Source organism: Balaenoptera borealis (assembly GCF_965194805.1).
Source record: "Balaenoptera borealis genome assembly, chromosome: 8".
Taxonomy (NCBI): Eukaryota; Metazoa; Chordata; class Mammalia; order Artiodactyla; family Balaenopteridae; genus Balaenoptera; species Balaenoptera borealis.
In genome coordinates this window covers 19,397,924-19,417,165 of record NC_138865.1, presented here as the reverse complement: position 1 = coordinate 19,417,165, position 19,242 = coordinate 19,397,924, and the positions used below count along the sequence as shown (strand labels likewise).

General features: G+C 52.5%; 1 protein-coding gene across 9 annotated transcripts in view; it reads left to right on the top strand.

Annotated features, from left to right (window-relative positions):
- SEMA4D (semaphorin 4D) overlaps window positions 1–19,242 on the top strand; it is a gene marked incomplete at its 3' end in the record, with an annotated part of 122,311 nt that overhangs the window by 58,778 nt on the left and 44,291 nt on the right. For all 9 annotated transcript variants that reach the window (XM_082403378.1, XM_082403379.1, XM_082403371.1 and 6 more), the window contains one exon: window positions 14,192–14,257. The remainder of the gene's footprint in view (window positions 1–14,191; window positions 14,258–19,242) is intronic.

The following is a 19,242-nucleotide window of genomic DNA, read 5'->3' as shown; positions in this document are numbered from 1 at the left end:
CAGCACCCAGACTAATTTACGTCTCTCTTGGTAGGTAAATGGACGGGTCAGAGTTGACGGGGCAGAGCAGCACAGATGCAGAGGGGAGTGTGGTGTGACTGGGACATGGAGACACGGGTAACCAGAGTCGTGCTGGGGATTTGAAGATGCAGATTCTGGTCTGGCTGAGGACCGGAAGTACTGGAATGCGGCCGTGAGGATGGCAGGACTGCACTTGGGGGGACTCGGGGCCACCTTCCCCTTTGCTGTGGGGTGGCCTAGGGGCAAAACGACTGAAAGAATCTGGAGAAGCTGCTGTTGTTTGGAAATGACATGATTGTTTTTTAAGAAAAGTACTGAAAAAGGCATTTCCTAAGTAAAAAAATTAGAAGATACAGAAAAGTCTAAAGAAAATATTTAAAGATGCCCCAGAAGTCCCCTGCCCAGAACTGAGCACCTCCCGCACCTGGCCCCTCTCCACCTCCGACAGGCGGTCATGGCCAGCTTGCCTGGTGCCCTGGGCTCCGAGATCAGGTGCACTTGGCCCCAGAGAGCTCCCCTGCAAAGGCAGGTAATGCTGCCCTGTTGGGATCAGGGACTGAGCTCCAGCGAGTGCTTGGAGCAATGGTGCCCACACCCTTCTGGGCCTGAGCTTTCCTGGCTATTTTTTTACATGAATGAGCTTACGTTTAAGTGCTGTTTTATCATCTCCTCTTTGCATTTAATAATATATTGTGTTCATCCGTATTTGTCAACAAGCATTAACTTGATGGCAGAGCGTGCTGTAATATTACTTATTTAGCCAGTTCCTGATGAGTGTACATTTAGATTATAAATTTTTATTTTCGTTCAAGTGACATGGAGATAAATATTCCTGGGCTGGCATCCTTTTGAACTTGTAGGATTGCTGAGTCCGAGGAAGGAAGCGTGGCAGAGCTTGTTAGACTCCTCCAGAAAGCCAGGCCCAGCTCCGCCCTCACCAGTGAGCAATAACTGTTGCAGGTCCCCTTGGCCTGGGAAGACGTGGTCCACGGGCTGTGCTGCTGGCCAGGTGCCAGCTCCTGCCAGGGTCGGGGTGTGGGGGGAGGCTTTGTAGCCTGGCAGCAGGCACCTCCAGGAAGGCAGTAAATTGTTTCCCACTGAAGACTGAGGGGCTTGTAATCCACTGACGGTGGGTTCCGTGCATGAGCGGGAGGGAGGGAGGGGGGTTACCCAGCGTGGCTCTCCTGGTTTTTGGAGAGAGCAGAGAGATGCCCCAGGGACCTCGCAGGGTAGGGGGCCAGGGTGCCAGGGATAGGCTGGGCAAGCTGGAGCAGGAGCTTCGAGTTTCTGGTCTGCAAGTTGGGAGAGCCTTATTATGTATGTCCTCGCCTCTGAGTAATCCCCTCCCTGTGGCTGAAACGTTTCTAGAAACTTCTGTCACCCATGGATGCTTTGGGTGTGGTTGCCATCCCAAGCCTGAAGCCTGTCCTGGGCAGCCTCCTGGAGAGCCACCCACTGGGTGCCCCCCTCTGACCACAGGTCAGGGTGAAGCAGCAACTTTGGAAATGTCTTTTCCAAAGTTTTGTAGTTATGGAGTTGTTTTTGTTGTTGTTGTTAACATAGTTCTTATTTGTTTATTTTTAAATTAATTTTTATTGGAGTATAGCTGTTTTACAACGTTGTGTTAGTTTCTGCTGTACAGCAAAGTGAATCAGCTATACATACACATATATCCCCTCTTTTTTGGATTTCCTTCCCATTCAGGTCACCACAGAGCATTGAGTAGAGTTCCCTGTGCTATACAGTAGGTTCTCATTAGTTATCTATTTTATACAAACTATGAATAGTGTATACATGTCAATCCCCATCTCCCAGTTCCTCCCATCTTCCTCTCCCCTTTGGTTGTAGTTATAGAATCTTTAATGAGGTTGTATTGTCAATTGAGTTTTCAGAATGTCCCGTCTGAAACAGCTTGACATTGAACAGAAACCACATTCTTCTGAGCATGAAACTAGTCACTCTTCATTCACTGTGCAGGGTGCAGTGTTTGTGAATTATTTCATTTCACTCTTATGCCTTTTTTTTAAGCTAGCAAGAAACGATGGGTAGTGTGCACTCCTGCCTGACCTAGTTAGCAAAGTGCATTTATTTGGAAAGGGCGTGCTTCCCGGACTTCCCTGGGGAAAGGCATCTCCTGGAGGTGGGGACATGTGGATGGCCTGGAGATTCAGATGCAGCCGCCGTCCTTGGCCAGAACCGTCCTTTACAAAGTGTCCGCTGGGTTCCTAACTTGGAACAAGTTGAGATTTTGATGAGAAACTGGATTTAAATAAGCCCAGTTAGGCAGATGTGTTTACTAACACGATGTGATCCACCTAGGTCAGGGTCTCCGACATGGGAGTGGGGAAATTTCTGCTTTCCAGCCCTGAGGAATGGCGAGGTGACGTGGGGAGCAGGCCTGGGGTGAGACGGTGGGTTTCAGACACTTGACCCCACTGCTCGACACTGACGTGGCTTCTGAAAGTTTCCAACCCTTTGTACTCTTATCTGCGAATATCTGATGATGATCACGGTTGCTGGAAGGAAGAATCCCTGTGAGACGGCAGTATATTCCTGGGGTCATAGGTGGCCTGACTCACTCCCTTCCTGGCCCCGCCCTGGGAAGGCTCTTGCAGTGATACTGGGGAAGTCAGCGCTACCCCATGCATCTGCTTGGCTTCTCACAGGTGATGAGTGACGCTCAGACTAGAGGTAACCAGGGGGAGAGGGTATGGCTGCTGGCTGGGGGGCCCCTGGTGGGTAGGGGGAGCTGCCTCCAGACCTGCATCAGGTGGTCAGGTGCCTGGTGACCATTGCTGCGGAAGGAGCTGGGCCACCTTGGCTGTCGGTGCCCTGGATTGCGCTGCTTCCTGGGCCTGAGATGAATGACTTCCACCCAGGGGCCCCTCCCTGCCCCTCCTTATCAATTTCCAGACCCAGGGCTTTGGGGGGCTGTGAGGCACCCGGAGGCTGAGAAGGACGCCAAGGGGCTGATGGAAGGTAGGCAGGGCCAGGCCAAGCCAGCCCTGAAGGAAGCCCCATTGGCCGCTGACAAGGGCAAAGATCAGGACGAGAATTCTGCTTTTCCTGATATCCCCACAGCCAGCCCAGGGTTGGAGCTCATTTTCTGCTCTTCTGGGAGCACTTCCTCGCTGGGGGCGCCCATCACCCCACACCTGGAGGAAGGGCTGGCGTGAGTGCTGTCAGGGTCCCAGTGCAGGGTAGAGCGCCGTCCTGGTAGAGGCAGAAGGCCGGGCAGAGCTGAGAGCTGTCTGTGTCTCAGTTTCCTCCTGTCTGGAATGAAGGGCCAGGTCCTTGGGGGCTCTGAGGGTTTACCGGGTTGGCATGTGTGCAGCTCTGAGAGGCGTGCCTGGCGTCTGGCCCAGGATCCCCACCGTCTGCTCTGCTGCCCAGCGCCCACCTGGGCAGCTGCAGGTATGCCCGGCCCCCGTATCTTTGCCTGGACTTGACCCTCAGCAGGTGATCACAGGCCTGCCTGAGTCCCTCGCTGTGTCCAGCATGCAGTGACTGAGGTGTCCCCAGCAGGGACCTGACTGGTGGCACTGAGTGTAGAGCCCAGAGGGAAGCTGTGGCAGTGGGGGTGGCAGCGTCCTGAATCTGTGACCGCTGGGAGCATAAGGAAGTACCTTCGTGGGAAGTGGTGCCCACACTGACCAGGAGCATCTGTCTAGACCACGTCCTTCTCTGTGGTCACAGGGAAAGCAGAAGTGCCTGGGTGAGGCCTGGCCCACAGCCAGCTTTGCAGATAAGGGAAGCACCTATTCCCAGGACCAGGGACCAAGCCACTTTTGTCTGAGGCCAGCCCACCAGGCGCACACTCCCACCCCAGGGGGCAGCAGCCCACCCCGAGGGACCCAACGGACCCACCTGCCGGACCCTCCACAGGTGGACATTTGCCCCCTATGAGTTCCTGCTCCATGTCCCATGACATGAGGGTAGCAGGGGTCAGGTGGACCTCCTTGGACGCAGCGGTCATCAGGGACCCACTGGATGAGAAAGGCCTGACCCTGTGTCTCTCGTGGGACTACATGCTCACGAGGAGGCCCGGCACCTCGCCCAGGCCTCGGGTTGGTCTTAGCAGGGGTCGCCCAAGGAGGAGTGGTTGTTCCTGAGGCGGATGGCACAGCCAGATGGCCGTGCTCCAGGTCCAGTTCGGCAGGAAGCGAGTCCTCCAAGCTTTGGCACCCTCAACAGAACGGGGATGTTTGATGTGTGCACACACCCCTATTTTCTATCAGCTGAGTAAGTCTGATGGTCAGAAAAGAGATTAGTGCAGCACAATTATTCACATTTACTCAGCCTTTAAAACCATATGCATCTTACCAAAAAGGGTCCTGAAATATTAGAAAACCAAGTCCTTTCCTCCGGTTGGCACTGTTCTAGAACCACATTTGGGGTCCCCTCTATTCCATCCCTACATCCCATCCCCGTGTCCTTTGTTGCTGGACGCGGGTGCCCAGCATGTGCCAGGGGGCGAATGTGTGCAGCGCTCAGAGGCCTTTCCCTGGCTGGGCACCTGGTGTAACTGCGGCCGATGCTGAGGAAGGTGCCTTACCCCTGTGCCCCGTCATTCTGAGCCCAGTCATTCTGGGCCGAGATACAGTCCTCCACCGGGACAGGTTGGCAGGACCCTAGTGGGGGGGTGGAGCTGGTGGCCTCATGTATGTGGTTTAAGGATGTTCAGAATGTCATGTAGATTTTTCAGTTAATTTTGGTTCCCATGAATGGGGAGGATAGACCTCCTGGCTAGAGACCCCTCTCTCTGCCTCTGTTCCTGCCTCATTCCTAACCCGCTCCCTAGCAGTGGTCCCAGAGCGGAGGTGCCTCCTGGGGGCGGCAGGAGACAGAGCGAGGCTGGTTAACCCCTCAGCTGGAGTTTTCCGCCTGGAAGATGACAGTGTGATGATGATGTGCCAGCTGCCGCTTTTCCGTGTCTCACACGTTCTGAATCATCTGGAAGGTGACACAGGGCTCAGAAAGGGAACGCCCTGTCCGCTGTGGAATTCCATCTGATGAAAGGACAGGGCCTTTGTGGGCTCTGGGGCCATTGGACTGGGCTCCGGGCAGGCTGCAGGTTAATAGGACCCGGGTCCGGCCAGCAGTGGCTTGTGAAACGTGGGTGGTCTCTTCCGTGTGTGGCGACTTCAGAGTGAATTCCTGGACTGTGGGGTGTGTGTGGGTACTTCAGATGCCTCACTGTGACTTGGGCTTCGCTTCACACTGGGAATTCTAGCAGAGGTGACTCCCAGGCACCTTCCTGCCATCTGGAGGGATACAGGCATTTGATTTTTCCAATATGGCCATATCACTGGACTCTGTGCCCTTCTGACCTTCCTGGCGGCTTCCACAGCACCTTGGGGTCAGACAGACAGAGGCCCCCTGGTCCACCGTTGGCTAGGTGTGGGCTGGTGTGGTTTGACCACGGTACAGAGGCAGCAGAGTCTCAAAATAACAGGCTTTGCTGCAAGGTGCTCGGCCGAGCCCAAGGCTGAGTTGGCGTTCCTGAAGTCCCCTTGAAGGGGTGTGGAAGCCGGCGAATCAGACTCAAAGGTTTGTGCGAGGGGTATGTGCACAGTAGAGAACAGTTGGACGTCTAAAATCAATAGTGAGGTGAAATTGAGCCCAAGATGATGGGACATGGCTGTTGCTTTGTGTCCTGCCAGGGTGAGGAGACCTGGGGCTTCACGGCACTTTTGCTGGAGCGTGTGGGTTCCCTAATGGGTTTTGCCAAGCTGGGAGGGAAGGCCACGTTCGGGGAGGGAGGCAGGATTGAAAGGAGAGGGCCTCGTGTTGGCTCCGGCCTTTGCTGACTCGAGCTGGATGATGGCCTGTGGTCGAGCTGGCCTGACTTTGTACTTCTGCTGTGTATTTTTAAGGAATCACTAGATATGAAGGCAGAGAGAGTGGCATTTTGTGGTTTGGACTTAAAAAAGAAATCCCCGCTTGGGTCTGGGCTTGGTGAGGCTCACAGGCCCGTCCCTCCCGCCTTGGCCGAGAGGAGAGACCTTCTTGTCCTTCTGCAGCCGGGCTGGGTCTGGGGGCCCTGTGCAGGGCAAGAGGCATCTGCTCCCCTGGTGCAACCGCACGTGCTTCCCGGAGGACACTCGGAGGGGGCCGTGAGCACCTGGGGGTGCAGGATACTGCCCCAGGCAGCCCTGAGTGCAGCCCTCCGCCAGCCCCAGAGTCCAGATGGTTCTTTCTGGGCAGATTCTGTGACGTCTTCACCAAATGGTGAGGAGAAGAAACCACTGTTTCTGAAGTGCCAGCCGTGCGGCAGGGACGCCCCTCATCTCTGCCCTGAGTCCCTGGAGAAGGAAGGGTGGGAGCTGCCGGCTCCGGGGCAGAAGGAGCACCAGCTCCAACTGGAGACACGAGGCTTCCCCAGAGAGCGGTTTCTGTCCTGCTCACTGTGCCGTGCCCGCCCCACCCCCGGTGTGATGCACCGTCCTGAGCCCCGGAAGTGCTGACAAGGCCTCCGGGTAATGCGAGACCCCGGAGGGAGGGAGTCCCAGCTCTGATCTTGGCTCCAGGCCAGTTGTTGGATTTTCTGAGTCTCTTTCTCTGCAGCAGCAGCAGCAGCACGTGAAACCCGTCTCCTCAGGGCTCTGAAGGATCCGGAGGTGCTGACAAGGCCTCCGGGTAATGCGAGACCCCGGAGGGAGGGAGTCCCAGCTCTGATCTTGGCTCCAGGCCAGTTGTTGCATTTTCTGAGTCTCTTTCTCTGCAGCAGCAGCAGCAGCAGCACGTGAAACCCGTCTCCTCAGGGCTCTGAAGGATCCGGAGGTTGCTGGGGAGTGGAAGTTACTGCCGCTCCCAGAGGCAGCAGGGGTCCGCACGGCTGCAGCCCCGTTATCGGTGCCAAGTCTCTTGACCCACACCGAGGGCTCCTTCAGGTGTCCAGTGTTTATGGTCAGGCATGTGCACACCCCAGAGAGCTGCACACGAGGGACGTGAGTGACCTCCTGTCTCATGGTACCGTACGTGCCCTGGGTCACTCACAGTGCAAGGGGTGAGTACGGCAAAGCGTGGTAGAAACCTCCGTCGTGAGTGATGCTGGTGGAGTCCGGCAGGAGTGCCTGCTTTGCTCTTGTGAACAGTCACTTTCTCACCTTTACCTTTTGGTGGGACGTTCACTATTCTTGCTTATAACTTTTCACAGGACCCAGTAAGCGAAGCTCAGTCAAGTCCAGGCATCCATTCTGAGGGCAGTTTTCAGGCTGCGCTGGCCCATGAGCCAAGCTGTAGTGACAACCAGGATTTCCGGGGGTGGGTATGATGGAAATGTACCCAGCAGGGCACAGCCGGGGTGCGTGGAGCAGGAGGGCAGGGTCACCCTGGGAAAGGCAGGCAGTGTGGTGGCACTTCTGCTGATTCTCAGCCCCTGAAATCACACGGACTCCGGGTGCACAGGGGGCTCCAACCAAGATGTCTGTAGGTGGGTCTGGGCCGTGTGCTCTCAAAGCCCTGTAGGAGGGTGGACAGCGGGGGTGGAAGGGGGTGCGGCCTGAGGGGGAGTCCTGGGGTGGTGCCGACACACAGTTTGGGAAGAGAGGGCAGACGTCGCTCTGGGGCAGCCCAGTCAGGCTGTCAAAGAAAGGGCTTGATCGAGTTTGGAGTCAGATGGACCCAGAGTTTAGACCTTTTCAGGTTCATGGAGCAGGGGGTGGTAGTAAAAGCTGACGTCGTGGCCGTGCGTTTTAGAAAGAAAAGCTTTAAATCTAGGCAAAATCACAGAGTTAGAGCTAGCACGGGGATTGGTGTTGGCTTGAAAACACCTGCTTCTCCCCCACACTCGTTTCTGCTAGGATGTGGCTGAGTGTGGCTGTGAGGTTCTGGTGGACCTTCCCCAGCACTGGGGAGTGTCCCCACTGTGTCACAACAGTGCAGTGTCGCTTGTGTTAACATTGATTCAGTGTGCACTCCTGTAGTATGTATATGTGCTTTACAACTCCTCAGTCATGCTGCTTCCGCCGCAGAGAGTAGCTGAGGAGGTGGAGGGGCTGGGGGAGTAGCTGAGGAGGAGGTGGAGGGGCTGAGGGAGTAGCTGGGGAGGAGGTGGAGGGGCTGAGGGAGTAGCTGGGGAGGGTGGAGGGGCTGGGGGAGTAGCTGGGGAGGAGGTGGAGGGGCTGGCGGAGTAGCTGGAGAGGGTGGAGGGGCTGAGGGAGTAGCTGGGGAGGAGGTGGAGGGGCTGAGGGAGTAGCTGGGGAGGGTGGAGGGGCTGGGGGAGTAGCTGGGGAGGAGGTGGAGGGGCTGAGGGAGTAGCTGGGGAGGGTGGAGGGGCTGGGGGAGTAGCTGGGGAGGAGGTGGAGGGGCTGGCGGAGTAGCTGGAGAGGGTGGAGGGGCTGAGGGAGTAGCTGGGGAGGAGGTGGAGGGGCTGAGGGAGTAGCTGGGGAGGGTGGAGGGGCTGGGGGAGTAGCTGGGGAGGAGGTGGAGGGGCTGGGGGTGTAGCTGGGGAGGAGGTGGAGGGGCTGAGGGAGTAGCTGGGGAGGAGGTGGAGGGGCTGAGGGAGTAGCTGGGGAGGAGGTGGAGGGGCTGAGGGAGTAGCTGGGGAGGAGGTGGAGGGGCTGAGGGAGTAGCTGGGGAAGGTGGAGGGGCTGAGGTAGTAGCTGGGGAGGGTGGAGGGGCTGTGGGAGTAGCTGGGGAGGAGGTGGAGGGGCTGAGGGAGTAGCTGGGGAGGATGGAGGGGCTGAGGGAGTAGCTGAGGAGGTGGAGGGGCTGGGGGAGTAGCTGGGGAGGAGGTGGAGGGGCTGGGGGTGTAGCTGGGGAGGAGGTGGAGGGGCTGAGGAAGTAGCTGGGGAGGGTGGAGGGGCTGGGGGAGTAGCTTGGCAGGAGGTGGAGGGGCTGAGGGAGTAGCTGGGGAAGGTGGAGGGGCTGAGGGAGTAGCTGGGGAGGGTGGAGAGGCTGAGGGAGTAGCTGGGGAGGGTGGAGGGGTGAGGGAGTAGCTGGGGAGGGTGGAGGGGTGAGGGAGTAGCTGGGGAGGGTGGAGGGGTGAGGGAGTAGCTGGGGAGGAGGTGGAGGGGCTGGGGGAGTATCTGGGGAGGAGGTGGAGGGGCTGAGGGAGGAGCTGGAGAGGGTGGAGGGGCTGGGGGAGGAGCTGGGGAGGAGGTGGAGGAGCTGGGGGAGTAGCTGGGGGAGAGGGGGTAGTGACTTATTGTAGGTCACACAGCTGAGAAGGGGCAGCGCCAGACCTGATCCTGGGCAGGGTGGCCTCAGAGTCCGTGCTCTGGCCACCATGGGAGAATAAACATGGACTGAATTAAGGCGTCTAATTTGCTTGAAAGAAGTATAAAAAATGTTCTAGATGTTGACTGTGTAATATCATAGAAAATATGCCTTTTCAAAATACCTCAACTCATGGAAAACTGAGAAGTGAGTCAAATGAATGTTATGAAAGTTATGTGCAATATTTCCCAGCAGAAGGAAGCAAACCCATGAGCATGATGAAGTAAGTGTTTCCTGGCCCCCACCTATGTAAGGAGAGAGCCTTATGATGACCCTCTCACGGTGTCCTCTCTGTGCCACCCGACCTCGGCAAATAGGCTCTGCATTCTAGAAAGAAGGGCTCCTAGCTCAAGTTTTGCTGATTGTTAAAATCAGTCTTTAAAAATGAATTTTAAGTGGGGAAATTGACAACGATCCGAATGTCCAACATTATCATATTTAACTATGCAACATTGCATAGTCACAAGTTGGTGCTGGGGAACCCTGGATCATGTGGGATGGGGCCACATGCAGAGACTCATGGGGCACAGTTCATGCTCGGGCCCTCACTTCCTCTCCCTGCTCCCCAACTCAGCCGCCCACAGACTGCTGGTCCTTTCTTCTTTCTTGCGTTCCAGGTCTCTGTTCCTCTTGCCGCATGGCTGTGAGCCAGCCTCTCCCACTTCGGGGTCTGCGGCACTCACCTGCACCAAAATGCTCTCCTCTGTGTCCGCGTTTTCTTAGGATAGATAGGTCCAACAAAACGTCGGAACTGCTGGAAATGATGTAAAGTCTGTTTGCTGGTCTTGAAAACTTCCATTTTAATGCAGTGACTTTAGTAAATTTCAAAAAAGGGAATCATGTTTTAATAGTTATAATAACCTGTTTTTTGAAATTGCCGGAAATGTTTTCTTCTCTGACCTTTTATTTTCTGATTTTTTTACATTTAATATATTTTACTTTTAATATCAGATTTAAAGTATTTTAATTAGGAAACCACATGCTTAAGATAAGAATTCAAATAGTACTAAAGAATACACATAGTAAAAAATGAAATACACCCCTACTCCAGACCAAAGCAACTCTCTAGTTGCTCACTGCCAGCAGATCCTTGATTAAGTGCTGATCTAATCAAATAGTTTGGAGTAAATTATGTGCACGTACAAATGGTTACATACCCTGTGTCTACACAAATGAGAACATATTATAACACTGTGGGGAACCTTAATTTTTACTGAACTAAGTATCTTGGATATCCTTTCATCTCAGTGACCGCTTTATTTTTTTTAACAGCTGCATAGTATTCCATCCTATAGATGTGCCACAGCTCATACACAAATCAGCTTACACATATGCAGTGTGTATACATGTGTGTATACACACAAACACATACATATATGTGCCCACATGCACATGAACTGATGGACTTCTAGGTGTTTCCAGAGTTTTCCTATCAGCAGCCTCATACTGTACTTGGGCATCTTGTACATGTGGGGGTGTGTCCAGCTGAATTCCTGGTGGAGAACTGCTGGGTCAGGGGGTCTGGACATGTCATCTTGGCAGGTGTCACCCAGTAGCCCCCAGAGAAGTTGCCCCAGTGCATGTGAATGCTGCCCCCGGCCCCTTATCACCGTACATTTTAGCCAGCCTGTCTCGTTGTTGCCCTTCTCAGAGGTGGGAAATGGTGTCTTGCACTAATGTGCAAACCCACCCCAGACAGGGCATGTGGGTGGAGTGCTGATTGAATCTCCCCATTTCACACTGCCCAGACACCTCTAGCGTGGGCTTCTGGGCTGAAGTGAGGAAGTTCAGCAGATGAGGCTCAAGGCTCCTTCCCCATCCATAACCGCAGAGGCAGGGGCCCTGCTCCCAGGAGATTGTGGACGTGACCCCAGGCAGACCCAGGCTCTGAGCTCTGAATTCCCTGTGAGAGGAGGAGGCTGGTAGAGCCTTGGTCATGGGGAATGGGGACTGTGCTTACGCATGCTGGGGGCCGAACCCTGATATTTATGTCTCTCAAGGTAGGTAATTAACAAGTATAACTGGCTCTGCTTCACAGGTAGGAAGAGTCATAGTTGATAGTTATGCAGTGCTAGGAAGCTGCCAGACACTGTTTTAAGCTCTTCACATAAGTTACTCATGGATCTTTACAGCAACCAAATAAGGTAGGTACTATTATTATTTTTTTTTTTTAATTTTTATTTATTATTTATTTATTATGTTTATTTTTGGCTGTGTTGGGTCTTCGTTTCTGTGTGAGGGCCTTCTCCAGTTGCGGCGAGTGGGGGCCACTCCTCATCGTGGTGCGCGGGCCTCTCACTATCGCGGCCTCTCTTGTTGCGGAGCAGAGGCTCCAGACGCTCAGGCTCAGTAGTTGTGGCTCACGGGCCCAGTTGCTCCGCGGCATGTGGGATCTTCCCAGACCAGGGCTCGAACCCGTGTCCCCTGCATTGGCAGGCAGACTCTCAACCACTGCGCCACCAGGGAAGCCCAAGTAGGTACTATTATTATGCCCACTTTCTGGATGAGGAGGCAGAGGCACAGAAAAGCCCAGTAACTTCCCCAAGGACACACAGCTGGAAAATGGAGAAGCCAAGCCTGGAACCCAGGTCGTTCTGACCCAACAGCATGTCCCATGCCTGGCCCCATCCCACTTGTGTCTTTTCCACGCGCTAAAGAGAACACTGGGTTACTGCTGAGGCAAGGGGCCTTCAGAAGGTGAGGTCACATTGGCAGAATGTAGGCAAGATGCATGCAAAATGAAGACCCCCTTCACCTGGGCTCTGCACTTTTGTCATAAATGGTCATGAGACAGCTGCCATCGGGGCATAGGCCTTGGGGCTCCCATGCTCTCCTGCAGGATTGGGGGTGTGGTGGGAGGTAAAGGCCAAGTTTCTCCTTTGTGTACCAGAGGGAAACACTTCTCTCTTTTCTGATTGATTCCATTCCTTTCTTTTGCAAATGGACTGTACATTATGTGCGTTATAAGCAGGTTTGCATAGTCAGAGGAGATGCGTAGTCAGAATGATATGGTTAGTAATTGCATACAGAGCATGTCTTTTGCATTCTTCAGTATGGTGATAACTAATTATAGCCTGTGGGTTTTTATGTTGGGAAAGGAGAAAAATTGCTGTGGTAAAGGGTGCAGACAACTGGGGGCCCTCAGGGCCTCTCGGTTGACTGAGCCAGAAGCGAGTATTTTCACTCAGGAACCTGGGGGCTAGAAGCTCTTTGATGGAGGGTAGATATGGAGACTTGGCTTGAAGGGAGAAAATGAGGACGCCAGTGTCCAAGTGCATTGTGTGAGGTGATTAAGACACACACACAGGTACCCTAGCCTGCTGTCACTTGTTGCTCAATACCATGAAATTAGGGTGAATATGATACGCGCCTTGTCCAACCACAGAACAAGCAGCTCTGGGCTTTTATTTATTGAAGTGACAAAGACTTATTGAATCTCTAGAAGAGAGAAGTTTTTTGGTTTTAAAATTCTTAGTGTTCACATTGTTTATCTAAACCTCTTATTTATGGGTGACTCACTTTCTTTTTTCCTTAAGAGTTCTCAGCAGTCCCCAGGTGGCTGCTGGGCCCCGCCTGCCCATGTGCTAGGAAAGCCCCGTGTGAACGGGTAAATGCCATAGTTATTGGGTTTGCCCATTGCCGTCCATCGGTTGTGTCAGCTGCTCGCCCAGAAGAGCATTTAAACAGAAGCCATAGGTTCTGTGTCTTGCGTGGATATAACTTTTTCCAGGACACTTACCTGCTTGCTCATCTGAAGATATTTTTGCTTATAAATTGGCCATCAGAAGGAGTCGCTTCTGTGGGAAAGACCCAGACCCAGTCTTAGGCAGTACATCACAGTGAGGCCGGGTGAATCCTAACCATTTCTGCCTGTCACTTTGAGGTCTTATCTGCTGACTTGAGCTGTTGGGCGCTGAGGGGCCCTGGGTGGCCCTGGAAACTGTGTGCTTGGGTGGACATGTAAGAGTGGGGTGCAAACTAGTGTCTGGGCTGCAGGCATGATGGTCCCACTCCCTGGGGGGTGGGGGCGCTGTGTGGGAGAGATGGGGCATTAACGGCGTTTCCAAGGAGCATCTCCTACTTCTCAGCTGTCTTCAGAAAAATGGCAATAATTGTATAAACCCTTGAAGCAAAAGAAAAAAATAATTCCAACCACAAAAAAATGCTAGAGCTTGATTCTGAGGTTTAAAAAATATGTTGGATCATTGGCAGTCGTAGAATTGCCAGCATCCATTTAACCAGCCTCTAAACCTTCATTAATCCTACACTGTGACCTCTGGTTTTGCAATTCTGATTCTCTTTGTCTGATAGTTTGTGATCTTACTGGACTTGGGGATTCCTATTTTGAGGGCTCTATCCTGCACTGGGAAGGGGTAACAAATACAATATAGAAACTTGCTATACCACTGTGGAAATTCTTCTGTTTGGCTTAAAAATAATAATCAAAAACAAAGAAAAAGGGAATTAAATGGGTTTTTTAGGAAATCATTTTCTCGTGAATATGTTATCTGTATCTCTTTTTCCTTCATCGCCTGGTGCCTTTGGATTTCAATGAAGATGAATTCTAAAAGATACATATCTGAAGTCAGTAGCCAGGAGATGATACTTTTTTGATTGATGGACTCTCAGCTGACAGTGACTCTGGCTTGTATTTGAATGGCTTGTTCTGCAGGGAAGCGGTGGTGGTCAGTGGTTGGGGACCAGCTCCGGCACCTGGGTGACCAACAGGTTTCACTTCCTTTGTTCCTGGGTGAGCAGTTGCACACCCCCTACCTCCTCCTGTTTGCACAAGTGAACAAGTAGTGCCAAGCCATCCTGGGTCAGAGAGTCAGCTGCGGGGCTCCAGAAGCGAAGGCAGGAGTTTGTTTTCAGTGCCTTTCCAGAAGTGATGTTGAGTTTATGTGGACAGTTTCACTGTTTAAATATTCTCATTTCCCATTATTTTCAGAGCCAAGATTTCTGAAGACTCCTTCCTAGAAACAATTGGGAAGTTTCGAGAGGCACAAGATAACAGGTAAAATCCCTTTGTTTCTCAGTCTATCTCGCAGATTAGCAAAGCTGACACCTTGTAGGAGCCTCAGTGGGATCCAGCCGAAGGTTGGTCCTTGGTCCCTGTGCTATCTTAGGGGCAAAGATCTGGACTTGGCCGCTGCCCCTTGGGGCTGGCTTGAGGGAAGCCTACAGGGCAGTAGGGACACTGCCTGTTTGTTTTTTCTTCCCCCACTGCCTTTCTGCCCCGTGCTCCTTCCCCTGCCCCCTTTCTGGGCTGCAAGCCGCTGGTCTAGGCACTAAAATGCTCCATCTTCTCTTTTGGGGATGGGGGTGGTCATCAGTGATGTCTGGTGTAAAAAGATGGCTGTCCATGTCATCTGCCCTGAAGCTGAGTCATTTTGTGATTAATCTTAATTTTGGTCAATTAATACGTGGTCAACCGTGTATTTCCAGTTTTAGAGGAAAGAGAAATGCCAGTTTAATTTGTAAAGACAAAAGGTAAGCCCCTACCTCCCCTTCATCCTTTTATGCTACTCATGTATTGTGGATTAGCTGGCGGGGTTGTCATTTCTGCTAGCTTCTCCACACACCTGCTGCCAGCGTAGTCTTTGGTGTCTGCCGTGCGTGGCAGTCCCGAGGACTTGTTATGCCAGTTTTGGGGGGTGGTTTTAATGAACACAGCTTCACTTCTAGGGATACTTAGCGCTTTCTGTGTTTATTGTCTGGTTATATACATATACATTTTTAATTACCTGCTCTGTTTGGCCAGGGCTCTGTAGTTTATTAGGTCTTTTCTTTCTGTAGTTTATTAGATCACTGCACTTATTAGGAATTCCAGTCCCTGGCATTTATGTTCCAAGTGTTTTTTCCTAGTTTTTTTACCCCTAGATCGTTTGTCTTTGGATTTTGTTTGCTGAACACTTTATTTTAAAGAAATATTTTGGAATCTTTGGACATAAGGTACTTGAAAACAGGGGTGGTTTCTTCTGTTCAGTACTATATTGAGTTGTTAGAGAATTCCATTGTAAAAGTCTAAGAGGATGGACTCTCACTTTTACCTTGTGGTCATAAAAAGCATGAAGTATATGCAGGAAAAGAAGCCACTTCTCATTTTTATGTAAATGCAAAAAGGGCAAAGAAATGGCAAGAATAGACTTCTGTTACTTTTACCTTGTGGTCATAAAAAGCATGAAGTATATGCAGGAAAAGAAGCCACTTCTCATTTCTATGTAAGTGCGAAAGGGCCAAAAAAAAAAAAATGGCAAGAACAGACACCAAGAAATGGGCTGGGTTGTGGAACATTACATACCACTGCACAGGTTAATGTGCTGGATGTAATATTTGTTCACTGACTTGAGTCTAGTGTAGAGGAGACATACATTTTTAATGTATTATTTTTTTACAAACCATTGTAAACATTATTCATTGTTTTAAAAGCGAACATTAAAAAGTGAGTTCCCTGGTGGTTCTCCCTCCCCAGAGATAATCACTGTTAACAGTTGGATGTATGTCTGTGTCCATGTGTGTCTGTATGTGCGCCTGTGTGTCTCTGTGTGTGTGTGTCCATGTGCGTCTGTATCCTTGTGTGTCTGTGTCCGTGTGCGCGTCTGTGTGTGTGTGCGTGTGCGCGTATGTGTATGTGGACTGGCACGTCCTCCCTGGACACACACGGGTCATCTCGGCCTGCTGTTCTGCCCTTGCCTTTCCATGTGGTCAGGGTGCTGTGTGCTTCCTGGTGGTTCCTGCCTAGCTTCTTCAGTGTCCTGCACGTGTCTGTTAACTAGCCCGCCCGGTGGAGGCACATCCCTCCAGGTGCCCTCGTGGGCTGTCCTCGTCCACGTGGCTCTGCACACTGGGCTGGTCCATAGGATAGCTGCCCAAGACTCGCTAGGAAGTAGGAGCCATTTGGAAATTCAGAATCGCCCTCAGAAATCCTCCAACCCTTCACCAGCACTCCTAGCAGCAATCTTAAATTTCTCTGTCTCGTGGGGGATAATTAGGTATTTTATTTTAATTTACATCTCTTTATTACTGGAATTAAGCACCCTTGGAGTTACTTTGGAAGGTAGGAGAGTTTTATAAGGTAAGGAGAAAATTAAGAATGCAAATAAATTCCAGTTAAGGCAGAACTATCAACGGTATCATTTATCTAAGTTTGCTCTCTGTACAGGTCAAACTGGGGACTGAAGCACCAGTTTTAGTGGCATTTAAAATATCTCCTGGTGCACATCGTGTCCTCCAGCCCTTGGGAAACAAGCCTGGGGGCACATCTGGAGCTGAGCTCCCTATGACGCCAGCAGCCCCTGGACAACAGACATTCCTCCCTGGGGGTGGGCCAACAGGAAGAATCAGGCCAGGGGAGGAAGGTTATTTTCTATTCCCTGGTGCTAAGCTGTCCGGGCTCAGAGACACGTGCACACGCTATGCGAGGGTGCCACATGCCCTCCAAAGAGACAGTGCAACTGTCAAGGGTAGAATGATGTCGCACAGGTGGTGTGATCCCTCCCTCCTCTGGCCTTTGTGCTTTGGGGTCCCTGCTGCCCTGCACCTGCCCTGCGTACGCCCTTCTCAACATCATCACTGCTGATTGACTGCCGATTAATTGGTTGGTATGTGCATCTGTCACTCTGCCGCCCTTTTTCTCCTTCCTGGCTTCCATCGGCACATTTGTGACACACACGTGCCTGGGTTTAGGTGAGAGAACGAGGGTTAAGGTATGTCGGGAAGTCCTGACCAGCTTGTTTGCCCCTGCGGGGCGGCTGGTGGGGAAAGCCGGTGTCCTGGACACTTTTCCATTGGGGAAGTGGGAGGCATCCAGCCGGACTCAGCTCTAAGGCTGAGCCTGGCTCCTGGGATCCATTCTAAGTTCTGGGGAAACTGAAGTTGAAACAAAAACCTGTTTGTTGTGTGTGTGACACAGAGAGCTTCTGAAACATGTTCCTGATTCCTGAGGGGGCAAGGCCATTTGGCAAGGTGGTGACATCAGCTCCACAGCCAGGGGTGGGGGAGGAGAGCCCTGAGGGTGGGGAGGGGAGGGGGGGAAGCACAGCCTGGGGCTGGGGGATTGGGTAGGGAGAGGAGCCGAGGTCAGGGTGCAGCCTGGGGTAGGGTAGGGGAGCCTAGGGTGGGGGACAGCCTGGGGATGGGGACACTGGGCCCGGCACCAGCACCGGCAGGGCATGGTCTTAGGGTGGCTCTTGTGTTCTGTGCTTCTGGCTGGGAGGGGAAGGTATATTTAGCTGTGTGTCTTCCGCTGTCCTGGCCACAGGGCCTAGAGGGTAAGTGGGGCTTCACCTGCCCTGTCTGGGCAAACCCCATAGACAAGAAGCGTCAACAGGCTCCCCCAGTAGTCATCCACAGCTGTCACCTGAGCTCCCCTTTCATGGGTTTCCAGGCGATGCCAGTGGGGACACTTTGAACATTGGTTTAGCATCCTGTTGTTGATGCCAGCATTGACGCCTTACATGGGGTAGTGAGTGGTGTCCCCTCTGTGACCCTACAGACAGCTGGTCCCAGAAAGGGAAGCCAAGGTGTGGGTAAGCGTGACAGACCCCAGACAGTACCCTCAGCCCATGGTTCCTGCCTTAAAGGACCCTAGCCTTTCGTCACCGGTCACATCTAAGAATGCAGTGCTAGGTCGGGATTTCTGTGCCGCCACAGAGAGCACACACACTGCATAGGCATGCACATACACACATGTACACGCACACACAAGGCACACATGAACAGACACAGATGCACATGCACACACCTACTCATACGCACACACCTACAGGTGTGTGCATGCATGAATGAACACGCATATACATAGATACATGTATACAAATGACACAGACATGTGTACACATACATACATGAATGCACACATATACAGGTCACACAGAGATGCATACGTGCACACATATACTCCGATACACACTTAAAGGTGCACACATATGTGTATACATGCACAGGTACACAATACATGTATGCACACACACAAGCGTACGTACACAAATGTGTGTACGGTTTCATGAAATAGCCCTTACCCTATTTTCTCTGCCCCAACCCCCTGACTTGAGTCAGGGTCGCTCGAGTGGAAAGCCGCCGCGTGACAGGCACTGACAGGGCGCTGAGTGCCGGGTTCAGAGACCCCTCTGGGTTCCATTCTCCTGACATTTAAAGTGGGGTCATGCACTCCTCCTGAACCAGCACAATTACGTGTAGGTAATGGGTGTGACATTGTATGACCCTGTCTTTCTAATGGGCTCCTGTCTCACTGTGACACTTTCACAGGGGGGAGGCCAAATGCACACTCCTGACACTTGGCTCCCAGCAGAAGTGCCCACGAAAGCCAGAGGGTGGGCGCTTTGTCCAGTTGTTTCCATTTGAACATTTAAGGCTTCGATTCTTAATGCGACAGCGATCGCCGAGCCAGTGTTCCCGGTTGAGTGCACCGTGTCCGTGTGTCTGTGTGAGTGTGCTGTGTGCTTTGCTTAGAACTTTTAAATTATACGGAACAATGCACGCTTATTGAAAAAGAACAAACATCAAACCCTGCCAATGTCATAAAGCAAAACATGCATCCCCCACACCCCTTCCCCAGAGAGGAGTCGCCTGTGTGTGGCATGGACCCTCCTGACCTTTGGCTATTCATGTGGATTTTTTTAAAGACCATTTGGGGACGAGACGCAGGGTCTGATTGAGGCCATCGGGAATCTGGCGCCTGCTGATGAGATGAAGACAGTTGAGAGCTGGATGAAGCCCATGTTGGGTAGCTTCTGCAGAAAGAGCTCGCGCCCGTCCTCGGGCCGCCGTGGGCAGGGCGGGCCTGGGAATGGCCGGGAGTGAGTGGCCGCCTGGCTAGTTCAACACCCGCTCAGCTCCTTAACCACAGTGTCTGGGTTGGTACAGGCTCAAGGCGATTAAGAAGAATGTTTTCCCTTCTCACCTAAACCAGTGTGAGCAGCCCATGTGAACAGCGGCCATTCCTGCAGGTCCCGGAAGGCGAGAGACTGGCCCTTCCAC